At 45.0% G+C, this 13,218-nt stretch overlaps 1 pseudogene; it reads right to left on the reverse strand.

The window, feature by feature from the left end:
• Positions 1-6,352: 6,352 nt before the first annotated feature.
• Positions 6,353-6,484, reverse strand: LOC123952427 (annotated as a pseudogene).
• Positions 6,485-13,218: the final 6,734 nt, after the last annotated feature.

Raw genomic sequence — 13,218 nt, forward strand, 5'->3', positions numbered from 1 at the left:
CAAAGGCCTGCCCTCTGAGTGGGACTTAGAAGTCTAAGTCTTGGTGAGGCCCTGCATTTGGTGTGATGGGGGAATAAATGACCCAGGCTTGTTCTGGGTGTGTCCATCTGTATGTCCATCTGTATGAGGTCTGGTGCTCTTTTTTGCCTCAGGCAGAATGTCTGGGGCCCCAACCTCAGTCACTGACCTGACGTGGCCCTGGAGTGCCACCATTCCATGACGGCAGCCAAGATTTTCTGGAAGCCATCAGTAGCAGTGATTCTATTTCTAGAAGATTCCTCTTTCGAGTTAGAATGCCAGGTCTCCCTACAGCCTTCATGTCTTGGCCATGTTAATGCAGTGATTAAAACTGCACAGGACAGATCACATATTTTGTGAACACAGACTACCCAGTCAAAACCCCATATGTTCTTAATGGGAAGACTGAATGGCTGAGAGTGAAAGGGGTGTGTTCTTTCCACATATGGCATCACATGGGGACAACAAAGGACAAAACCATCCCTTACCTGGCCGTAATATTTCTCTTTCAGAAAAGGAAGCATCCCCCAGGCTCCATGAAGCTCACAGGGCAACAGTGACCAGTCATATCCACTTTAGGGTCAGTGTGTGGGCTGCCTGGGTCCTGGCCAAAGACCGAACCAGCTCCAGAATCACTGCATAGGCTGTGCGGGGTCCCTCTGGCCAGGCGAATGTAGTTTTATTTGTATACACATGAAGTTTATTTCTATTTGTGCACACATATCCATGGATCCTGTCAGAGTTTGCAAAGTGCTTTCCCAAACCTTAAGCTCATGTTATCCTGAAAACCCATAATAAGCATTTTATGGTCCTTGCTTTGTGATCCTCCAAGCATTAAGATCCTTGCTACTTTATGAACAGCCAGACTAAGGCAAGGAAAAGTGCAGTATTTATCTCAGGTCATGCTACTAATAACTGGTAGGGTTAGAACTAGAACCCAGGCTTTCCAAATAGAGATACTGTGCCTCTATTTCTCTACAAATTAGAGAACCTTCACAGCTATTCAGAAACAAAACAAACAGAAACAGAAAAAAAGACCAAAAAATTCCCTATTTCCTAGAGCTTTCAGAAGTATTTCTCAGGCTTTTTGTTTGTTTGTTTGTTTTTCCTGCTTTCTTCTTCCAAACAGTTCTGAATGAGATAGTGATCCTATGGAGCTTTAAGCCAATGTGTAAGCCCTGCTTATTCCTCCAAAAAGGCAAAATCAGCTGTTTGTTTAGGGATTGGGTACCGCCTCTGTTGATATCTGTAGATCTGGATGTTGGCTCTTCAGACCGTCTTTATGAGCTGCCTTTCTTCCAGAACGAACAGGAAGGCTCGTGACCATTCATTCTGGGAAGTGGACTTGCCTTCAAGGAAAAGGAATGGCTTCACTGAACCCAGTCTTGTGGCCTAATTATTTTCAGAACAAGCAAATCTGTTTAAAAAAAAATCAGACCACAACACAAATATTCGTCTCTGGAAGATTCTCACCCAAATGCAAACGGGAAGGATTAGCCCTGTCCAGGAAGTGGATTAATGCAAGTGCCAGAGATTACATTTTGTGGTAAACATCCCTGGCAGGCCACTCTGTCAGGGGGTGTTACTGCTCAAAATCAGGGGCACCTGTTTGTTGTTCTGGGCCTTGCTATGTATGGCACAGTCCAAGCAGCATCTGACCTTCACCTTCTGTAACTTAAGATAATTACTTCCACCCTTGACAGCGCAGGTGACTGGACACCTCTCGGAGCCCTGAACACCTTCGAAGCTGCTTCTAGAGGAGTGTTGGCTTTGTCTGCAGCATCCCCAAGCCACATCCAACAGAAGAAATATGGCATCTCTCCAGTTGCACCATAACTAGCTCAGAGTTGTTTCCTGTGAAGAGAAAATGAAAATCCTGCTCACCATAGATCTCGAATCCGAGGCCAACATAGAAGTATCAGCCCCTAGAAATTCCTGGCCTTTACCTGTGACTGTCTGTTGTATTATTCCAGTTTCCCTCATTAGCTATTTAAATGAAAATTGTAAAAAATCAAGGAAGACCACCCAATGGATATGGATCTGCTTTTCAGGTTCTGAAGTCTGATCTTAGGTCAGTCTGATGCACTGGGAACAGATGTACCTGTGCCTTCTTGGATTAGCCCCTTGCCCATTCTTCTCTCCCCAGAGCATGGGCTTTCCTACAGCTTTACCTCTAGGCTTTTATTTATCCCTAGGGGTGACCCAAACACAGAGAATCCCTGCAGTTTCCATAACAGTTAGGTGGAAGATAGCGTTCGAAAGTCTTAGAGAGCTTGTCCGTAAGAGAAAATGCATTCCGAAAAACTTATTCTAGAAGATAGTGATATTACAATGTAATACTGTAACTATGTTACTCAAACTTAACAATAAAAAAGTTTGATACTCCTGATAGAGAAGAGGAAATCTAGAGAGAAGCAGATAAAGAAATCATCTCAACCCCCTGAATACAGGATAGATTTGTTTCAACAGATGATCCGGAAACAACTCTTGGGAAACAAAACAGAAAAATACTTCCAGTCTTTCCCACAAATCGAAAGTAAACTGCTTCTGGAATAGAGCTTTAAGTAGATAATTGACAGTCTTAGGCATGTTACCTGGGAATTCAGGAGAATTAGTTTATGAGGTGGTGGGAAAATTTTTCCAGAGTCCACTGAAGCCAGAAATTATGAAGAAAAAAATGAACGACTTTAACTTAAAAATACCACCAAAAATGTTTAAAGAAAAACCTGTTGGCAAAATATGTCAGGCAAAAATTCATATCCTCACTATAAAAGCAGTCCATCATGGGGGGGGGGAGATTACAACAATAGAAAGAAGACAATGGATATTAATAAACACACTCAAAAAATAAGAAATACAAGTGGCCAAAGACCAAATGATGTATTAACATTTCAAGAGTACTGGAGACATGACTGTAGTATTTCACATTCTACCTGCCGATCGGTACTGGTAAGAAAAAGCCACAGCTTCATTTTCCAGGACCCCACACTGATCACACTTTCCGGAGGGCATTCAGCACTGTTTCCAGAGCTTTACCAGCTGGCAAAGTTTCAAACCTAGTAATTTTGCTTTTAGGGTTTTGTCAAGCAAAGAATTACACCAGTGAGCAAATACATTTATATAAAGAAATTGAAGGTGTGGCAATTTATGACAGAAAAATTAGAAACAATGCCCATCGAGAGAAATTTTAATAAATTGCAGTACATGAATATACTAGATACAATAATGCATTTAAAAAACAATGGAGGTCTCTATTATCACGGAAAGATGTACATGCAATTATTGGGAAGTGTGAGAAGCAGATTTTACAACAGTATGTATTTAATTATCCTATTTCATTTAAATGGGTATACACAGCATAATGTGGGGAGATATAAAACACATTACTGGTAATTATGTGTTTTTATATTGTTATACTGACATGTATTTCTTTAAAATTGGAAAATTTGATGGGGCACCTGAGTGGCTCAGTGGGTTAAGCCTCTGCCTTCAGCTCAGGTCAATATCTCAGGATCCTGGGATCAAGCCCCACATCGGACTCTCTGCTTAGCAGGGAGCCTGCTTCCCCCTCTCTCTGCCTGCTTCTCTGCCTACTTGTTAACTCTCTCTCTGTCAAATAAATAAATAAAATATTTTTTAAAAAATTGGAAAATTTGAGAAGTTATTAAAAAAAGCCTATATCCCTAAACTATCAGATATTTCCTTTAATGAATTTAGTACCAAGGAGACATTTGCCCTCCTGAAGAACAGGTGTCTTGAGTGTGAGAATTATGCAAGCCACCCACCTCAATCTTCTCTAACATTTGGTGGTTTGTAATATAGATAGGTGTGAAATTACTTGGGTGCCCCAAATGGAAAATGCTAAAATGGAAAGTGCTCCCATTTTCCCATACCTGCCAGGAAGCTCAAGGCTGAATTAAATCAGTACATGAACTTAGAGACATTAACAAACTTGATTCAGGGTTCTGCATTTAAAGCCGTTACCCAAGGAAGCCTCTTGAGTCATTCTGGGACGTGACATGTCTGAGAACCACTGGTTCTCTACATGCTTTTTCCCCTTTCCACACAGTTTTAGATTTTTCTGTTTTAATTTTAAGATCCTTGTGATAGGAGTAGATGCCTAACTGTTGGGGGGAAATCAGTAGGTCACAGATCACATTAGACATGTTTAATGTGTTTCTCATTAGTGTTTCACGCACTAGATGGAGCGCTGAGCCGTGGAAGGGAAACCCACGCCAGGACAGTATAGTGAAAATGGGGTGGGTCTTCGTGGTTGGTCACCCTCCCGCCCCGAAGGTGCAGCCGGAAGCCAGTGGTTGGGGTTAGAGGCGCCAACTATCCCGTAGCAGGAACAACCTGACCACTGGGGACCATGTTCTAATAAATGAGAATTTTCTAAATTACACTCAGTCGTTCCACAAAACCCAAGCAGACTGGATAATTTTCATCTCTGGGAATCTCGAGGTCTGCATTATATTCAATAACCTGTAAGGAAGAAAAATGACAAGTAGCTACAACTAACTACAGAAAATATATAGCTTCAGGGTCCATTTTTTAAGAAATATCTGCTTTGAAGGTGGGGTTTTCTCATGACCAATCTCATGTAATCCCTGGGAGGCAAGGAGGCATTCTGACTCGGAGCAGGGATACCAGAATCGCTCTGAAAGGGCACCAGCTCTCCAGGTCTGAGCCGTAGCTTCTGGGAGAAAAATAACACTGGCCTGATGGAACAATGGAGATGATGCTGTGATTACAATGATACACACAGTCTAGCAGTAGCCCTGAGAGTACGGAGAATCTAGTTACCTGACTTAACACGGGAAGGTGATGCACACTCTTCCCGAGTGCACTCAGTCCTTCCACAAGTCCCCCCGGGACACAGCAGTGTGTGTGCCAAGCCTGTGGTCAGGAGCCCACGGGGCCTCGCCGATATCGTGGGGTCTGTGTCAACAAGCCAACGGGGGCAGTCAATAAAGTCGTTAAACACTGATTGCACTGAGGCAGCTGTGGGGAGCACCAACATGCATAATCTCTCAAAATTACAAAAATTAAACCCTCCGTGTAGTCAGTGGAGTCCATTTTTCTCCAAAACATTATGATACATTAAACAATATGTGGCATTTTTCCAAATAAAAATATGACATCCTATCACAAGAAAGGTGCTTTGCACACATACAAATTTAAGGAATGATTCAGTGGAACTAATTCTGTATCTTTTCCATAAGAGACCTTGGTTTACCCATATTAATAGTCCTTCTGAAAAGGGGACTTATTTCATTACATTGGGATGTGGGAGCAGCAACTGGTAATCTGTAAGGCGCTGGGCATCTAGCGGGAGCACGATAAATTCTCAATAAACCCGCATATGAAGCCTAGTGTTCTGATCCAGGCCCCACAGTCTCGGGGTTCTCTCTAACTTTGCATCACAGCAGATCCTTGGGCTTTCTCTCCAAATGGTATTCAGATGCTCTCCTGCAGTTTTATCGAAGCCCTTGGGTGTGCTGCTGATAGTTTGTTTTGAACGTACTCACAAGTATGAACATCAGAGCACTTCCCATCCCTTAAACCTAGTTCCCCACACACAGGCGAACACCGACTTCGAAAGGTCGGGCTGCCCTGTTCACCACACCCACGGATCACAACACACAGGAAAATCTCCAGAGTGCCACCCCCACACACAGGCACCCAGAGTGGGTTTCGAGGGCAAACCCCACTGGTTCTACCCTGTGAACTGTAAACGAAAACAGCTTTACTTCCTTGCATTCGGCTTTGGAGGTAAAGCCATAAAGTGTCAGTGTTAATCTATTCTTCCTGTGTTGGCGGAACCACAAGATACAGCATAGAGGAGACTCGGCAATGTAGTGGGGACGGCAGAGGGCAGGTGTGGTGTCCCTGGGTCACAGGGTCCTTGGCAGGGAGAGTCCATGGGATCTGTGTTAGGATCAAGGAAGGGATGGGTCGTCCAGTTCCCAGTGCAGCCCTGAGGCCCCAGGTGGGACTGTAAGCTTCCGCGCAGGTCAAAGCAGAGTCAAGGGAAAACTCAGCCAGACTGGAAAGAGGAGGTCCTGGAACCATGTGGTCTAATTTCTGCAGATCAGAGAGTCCAAACACAAATTGGCGTGTCGGGTAAATACCTCCTAACATTTAATGGCGTAGGGCCGTTCGTCTATGCACAATTAGGTAAGATGACAAAGGCAACAAAAGTCTTCCCCGAGAGGGTCCCTCAGTAGTCACATTTTCAGCCAGGTATCTTGCGTGTCCTTCATGACATGGCTCTGAGACCACTGTGAACAGTAGACGCCGCATTCAAACACTGAACAAGACCAAGACAGCACGATCACAGCCACTTTAGATTCCGGGGGAGGACATGGACATTTCTCCCATCCAAGTACTAACCAGGCCCGACCCTGCTTAGCTTCCGAGATCAGACGAGATCGGGTGCGTTGAGGGTGGTATGGCCGTAGACAGGACATGGACATTTCTAAGGGAACATTGGCCCTTCTGTCCTCTATTCACCATGACTCTGGGTGGCGTGGCCTCTGCTTGGTCTCAGTTCTTGGGACTTCTGTCCACCTTACACTGAACTCTGCACACAGCATGGACCTGGTGGGAGAAAATGCTGGCACTTAGCTACTTGGACCCACCAGGGAGGAGGTGCAAGGCTTCAAAATAAGTCCAGGGCTTGAGGGCAGATTTGGCTCTACAAGGTACTGACTGCCTTGGCCAACCCCAGTGCAAATGGAGAGGCATTCATCCCCGTAGCTGGTGACATGCTTGGAGCCGGCATGTCCGTGGCAGCACAGATGCCCAGCACTCTCCCAGATGGCTTTCTGCCCTCACATTTATTGACAGCCAGATACAGACTAAATACGTAATCAAGGAAATTACCTACAATATCTACCCATCTGTCTATGTATCCATGTATCTATCTAGCCATCTACCTATCCGTCTATCTCTCCCTATCCATCTGTTTATCCATCTGTTCATCCATCTATCATCCATCTATCTATCCATATGTCTATCTCTCCATATTTCTATCCATCCATCCATCCATTCACCTGTCTATCTATCTATCTATGTATCTATCTATCATCTACCCATCCATCCATTCATGTATCTCTAATCATTCTACTTCAACTTTACAAGACCTTTTGACTTTCTTTACCTTTTAGGAAAAGACTTATCTCTCCTAATTTGCTCATCAAACTAGGGTCAGTAATATGTATTTTAGGTTATTGGTTTTCTTCGTTTTGTTATTTAAAAGACTATGTCTCAACTGCCATCTGGTAAAGGTCACAGAAATATTAATATACTTCTAAAACAGAGGACCAAAATGCTCAGCTTTCAGCGCAACTTAAAGTGTAGTATTGCAAATTGCAGAAAATCAGTGGCCTGTATCTCTCCAAGAATTATTTCATAATGAATTTACCAGTTGAGAAATAAAAGGACCTCTCTGGAGTCAGCCTTACACACAAAGCAGTGAAATGCACACGGGGACTGTGAACTTTCAAGGAGGCCTTCTGAGAACAAGGGGACAGGCAAGTGATGTCCACACAACCTGGGTAGGGGGGAAGGGGTAGACTTGAATGATCAGGACATCAGTCACAGCTCAGGGGACCTGAGCAAACTCGTTTCTTGCAGGAGTGTGTGAGGAATAAGGGCCTGCAAGGTGCGTAGCGGAAGAACAGGTGTGGGTGCACCCTGCTCCCTATGCTCCTCAGGGGCAGTCTGGTGGAAACAGTCCCCACATGTGATTCCTGTCAGCAACACAGGCAAGGCTCCATAACACCCAACGAGTTCTGCTGCTGTCTATTTGGGTAGCTCTGATCTTTTGTGCAGTGAAGTCAGCTCTTGGCTCCACAGAACAATGGAGGAGCCCTCCAGCTCCTCCAGTTGGAGCCTGACTTCTGTAAAGTCTGGTGTGGGAGGTTGTGCCGGGCCCAAGAATGGTGGCTGGTCAACTACACCCTGTGTAAGGTGGGTGCTGGGCTGCCTCCGGGAAAGCTCCCAAGAGCTCAGACATGGAGATCATCAAACCAGGGAGATGAGAGCTCCTGGTAATTCTCCGAAGCACAGGGACCTTTGCCAAACCCTTGACCTCTTCTGCTTAAAAGGTGAGGTTAGCTAAGGTGGGGAGTGCTGTTGTGAATGTTGGCTGTGGTTTGATCATAGTTCCTTTGAATTCTTTATGGTTTGTCCTTGCGGGTGCCTGGAGACTCAGGCTCCTGAAAAAGGTTCTGTTCTTCGGAAAAAGCTTCGACCCCCCTTCCTTTCTCACAGGCTCTACAGAGAGGTGCCCTTTCCATCAGAAGCTCCCCTTGTGAGGGAGTTGCTCACTTTCACTTCCTGCCTGAGAAGAAAGCAGTGTGTGCTGAAGTGGAGGGTGATAGGGAGGGGCAGGACAGAGTCTTCACCGGGGTCTAAAGGGGAGAAACCATGCTGTGTATGGAGGGACCATGAATCTCACCACTGCCCTTCCTGGTGTCTGGCCACTGAATGTGGTATTTGATATTTGATTACTCTTGGTCAAAGCTTTCTGATTCAGAATTTTTATCTTCCTCTTTCTCTAACTTTCTAAATATTCACATGATATCCCATGAAGACTTTGATCTCTTCCCTTAGAAAGGGGTTGTGCATTTAAGCCCTACCCTTACAGCCGACTCACTGGTCCACTTCAAAGTCAGTGTCCCCTCAGTGCAGGCTGGGGAGATGCACAGACTCTGGTACTCTCCTTGATTTATGGCAAGAAATTTACATCCTTGATGCTCACATTTTGTATTAGAAAAATTGCTGTGTTGTTGAGGACATTCAATGAGAGAACATACATAAGTACCAGGCACATTAGAGACATTCAACTCATAATAACATTGTTATTATTAAAAATGACTCTCCTCTGAAACAGATCATGGCTCCCCTTCTTGTATTGTATGTACTGTCCATGTAACAGGCAGCCCTTCCCCCACCCTGCCCATCACCCACCATCCACATCCTATGGCCTCTGATCCTGCTCAACGTCAACAATCCTGATGAGCCAGTGACACCATGACTCACCCATGTGCCAAAGCCAGAAGCTGAGAGTCATCCTACATCCAGTTTGGGTTTTAACACAGCTCTTTTAATATAGCTGTCAAATAAGTCTGCTTATTTCTGTGACTCCTCATATTGCCTTACTTTGGTTTTGTATGCAAAATATAGCAATTATCTCCTTGTAATGAAAAGGCACATTTATGTATTTCTCTTCGCCATCCTTGAAGTCTGCGGCCATGTTTTATTTATCTTGGTATCAACCAGGGCCCTGCACCTAGGCAGACATGTATGAGTTAATACTTCAAAATGTCTGTGAAATAAATGAATGGAAGGATGGAGGATATGGATGGATGCATGGACGGATGTGTGGACAGATGGATGGATGGATATAAGGATGCATGAACATATGGATGGGTGAATGGATGGATGGACACATGGATGGGTGGATGGATGGATGCATGGATGGATGGGTGGATGGATGATGGTTCACCAGGACTCTTGGCAGTCTCCATGTGCACACACATTTTACTGGGACACAGAACACGTCAAGTTCTTCTACTAAGGGCTAAATTGCATAGTGTAGATTGTACACATTATAGAGCCTTAGAGAAAAGAAAAACTTGTAGGTCAGGGCAGCTGGGAAAAACTGTATAAGATGAAGACACAGAGTTAAAACTTGAATGAAAATAGAAAAGGATCTCAAAAGTCAATTTTTAAATATTTTTTTTTGTATCCAGTACAACCTCACAGATTTGGACCCAGTGCCCAGGATTCTTGAATAATTTTAGTATACTTCCTCTGAATTTGCCAAGTGAAGAGGCAAACAACATCACAAACTAATTAGAGTTTGCAATGTCAGTGAGGGGCTGGGCAGACAGAAGGGAAGGGAAGCGAGGATGCCACAACCTTTTAATGTCTCTGTGAGCCAGGTCCAAGTATTATTTCACTTAACCCCTCCAGCTACCCTACAGGGTATGTGTTCTTTTGTACAGTTCACAGATGAGGACCTAGAATTCAGACAGGTCCACAGGGTAGCACATTAACTCACAGTAGAATGAGAATTCTCCCCAAGGGGGGCTTCCTCAGAACCCATGGCCTCTGTGGTTGGTCAGCACCACAGCCGGTGCTGACCAGGCTCAGATGATTGATATTCTGATTGCAAGTTATTATGAACTATATTTAATCAAGTACCACTCATTTAAAATCTGACTGAAAGAGAAGAATCCACTTCTTTGAAAATACCCAACAATTCTGATTTCACCTAAGTTAGGTGGAACTGCCAGATTCCTTCAAAACAGTGACCTCTGATTCTGTGTGTTCTGTTTCAGGAGAAGTGACTGTCCTCAGCCTACTTCTCTGGGAGGAAGCTCTGCGGGCCTGAATTGATGAGCACCCCCCCACCTTTGTCTTTAATAGAACTCCTGTGTATGTCTCAGGCTTTGGCACAGATCTGAGGGCACATTAGTTACTCAGTCAACACACCTGTGAGGGTTCACCTGTGTGAACCAGCTAGGTTCACAGGGGGGTGTGATGTGCTGTGTTTCAGCTGCAGAGATAAAGAGCATAAGGTAAGATGGGGTTCTGGGTGCCACAGGTATAACTAAAGACATCTACCAGAGGACAGAATAGACAGTGCTTCCTGGGGCTCATGACCTTGAGCCCTGAATAATGCCATGAACTTCACTAAGGGGAGGGTAGAGGAGGGGAGAACATTCCAGGTAACATGGGAGCCAGAGCAAAGGAGGAACATATGTGTCTGGACTAGAGACCCAACCTGATGACTTCCTCCATCATATGAGCTGGTAGTTTTCCAGAATGGTGGTCTCAGAAGTCCTTGACACTCCTGAAAATTATTAAGGTTCTGAATTTGTTCATATGGCTCATACCATTGATATTCACTATATTAGAAGTTAGAACTGACAAATTTAAAAATGTTTATTAATTCATTTTAAAACCATAGAAATAAAGTCATCATGCATTAACACAACCTATTATTTATGAAAAATAAGTATTTTGCCAAAAAAAGAAAGAAAGAAAAGAAAAAGAAATCTAGTGGTTTACTAAAAGGCAGCAGATTTCTTGCCTCTGTTTCTGGATTGCAAATCTGTGGCGATAGATTTGTCTTTGGTTGATGTATGGGGAAAATGTGAAGATAAATCCTTGGTAAGGAGAGGCATGTCTTAACAGCCTTTTTAGACAACCATGATGTTTTTCTTTGATTCTATCTAGAAAAGCAAGCGGTAGTTTCTTCAAGATTAGATGCCGTGTTGAAGTAGAACCACGTTCCACTGAAAATCAGTGGGCCCCTCCCCCATTATGTGAACATGGAGACTCTGGCTCCCAGAGTCCATGTTCTAGGAGGTGTCCCCTCGGGAGGAGCTTTAAGGGAAATTTTCTCCTCAGAGTTCGAGGTGGAAGGCAGGTGATGACCACTCTGCCATCATTCTGTAGCACTGTCTTCCTGTTATTCAAATACTAATGAAGCAAATACTACCCATGGAGGCCCTCCTGCTCAGCTCTTCCTCTGTCTCTCTGACTCCCGGGCTACGTGTGTGGAGTTACCTGAGGAAGGGGCTTCCCCAGGACACCCACACCACCAAGATCAGAGACCACAAGAACAGACATGGGTTTCAGTGTGTCCTTGTAAGGCTCCAACTCTGCCTACTGGTCTCCTCCTCATCTTCCTTCCCGATGGCCTGCTGGTAGGCTGGGGACTCCAGCAGCATCAGAGAAGGGACAGCCTGGTGCAGGCTGCTTGACCAACCCCCTTCTATAGTAGGTTCACCAAAAAATGGTGCGTGTGAGTGGAGCACCCAGCTGGCTCAGTCAGTTAGACGTCTGACTCTTGATTTTGGGTCAGGTCATGATTTCAGGGTCTGTGAGATCGAGCCCAGTGTTAGGCTCCATGCTGAGCATAGAACCTGCTTAAGATTCTCTCTCTCCCTTGCCCTCTGCCCCTCCCCTCTCATTCTTACACACATACACACACACACACACATACACACACACACACTCACACACTCTAAAAAATTTGAAATTTAAAAATGTGTGTGCCCATATACACTGACACCTGTATTTGTACATATATGTGTATATACGTCCCTGTTTCTGCTTTTCTCATTGGATCCTTCAACCAGATCCACACTCCAAATGGATCTTCTATCCACCCGTGATTTTACCTCATGCATATCAAAAGAATATTGGGTACCCTGAGGTCACCCAGACGACTCTTTGAGAACTGCTGATGGAGGGTATCTGTAAGAAATAACAGAAGTCCACCCAGGATCAGATTTCAAAGGATCCCTGTATGCCGGCATAAAGACTTTGGACTTTCCCCTGGATCAAGGATTAAATGCAGATGGTCAAGAACTGTGTTGTAACATTACTTCGAATTGGGGTGTAGGACATCTTGAATAGAAGGACTGACCACAAAGCAGTAACAGCAGGGGCGACCCACTCTCCTGGCATACCTTCAACGGCCTTCTGTTTACCCATGACCTACAAACAGGGGAAACTCGTCCCTGGGATCCAGTACTCTGGCTGGGACCCAGAGTCTCTCTCCTAACCTTCACAGGACAGCTCTGCTCGGCTGTCATGCACGCGACTCAACTCAGTATATCCACCTCCAAACGCTTCCCACCGGCCCCTCCTCTCAAGCCGGCTTCAGTCCCTGACTTCACACGTGTAGTTGCCGGTCCAACCTGCGTGGAGTCACCTAGGCTGGTTACCTGCACGCAGACCCACATCCCAAACCCCCACCGCTGCTCCCAGGCCACCTTCACTACATCACTTGCAAAGAAGGGATCCCCAGGTTCTACAGAATACAACTCCAAATGTCTTAACTTCTCTTTTCTCGACGGCCACCATTGTTCTGCCTCCAGTTCAGGCCATCATCATTCCATCCCTGACGCTTTCATAATGAGCGGTCTGCAGTCATGCTCTTCTGCTCCCTCCCCTCCTTCATGCCAGCTCTGCCGTCTGTAGATCCACCTTCCTCCCTGTGGCCAGATGCTGGCTCTAAAACACAGATCTGCTCATTTAACTTTCTGATAGGACTCCTCCCAGTTTCAGAGCAATCCCAGCAAACCCCAGAACAAGTCCTTTGCCCTCAGCTGAGTTCAGCAGGTCTCTCGCCGCATGGCTCCTGCCTTCCTTTCCAGGCTCATCTCCCCG

The sequence above is a fragment of the Meles meles genome, chromosome 10 (genome assembly GCF_922984935.1).
Source record: "Meles meles chromosome 10, mMelMel3.1 paternal haplotype, whole genome shotgun sequence".
Taxonomy (NCBI): Eukaryota; Metazoa; Chordata; class Mammalia; order Carnivora; family Mustelidae; genus Meles; species Meles meles.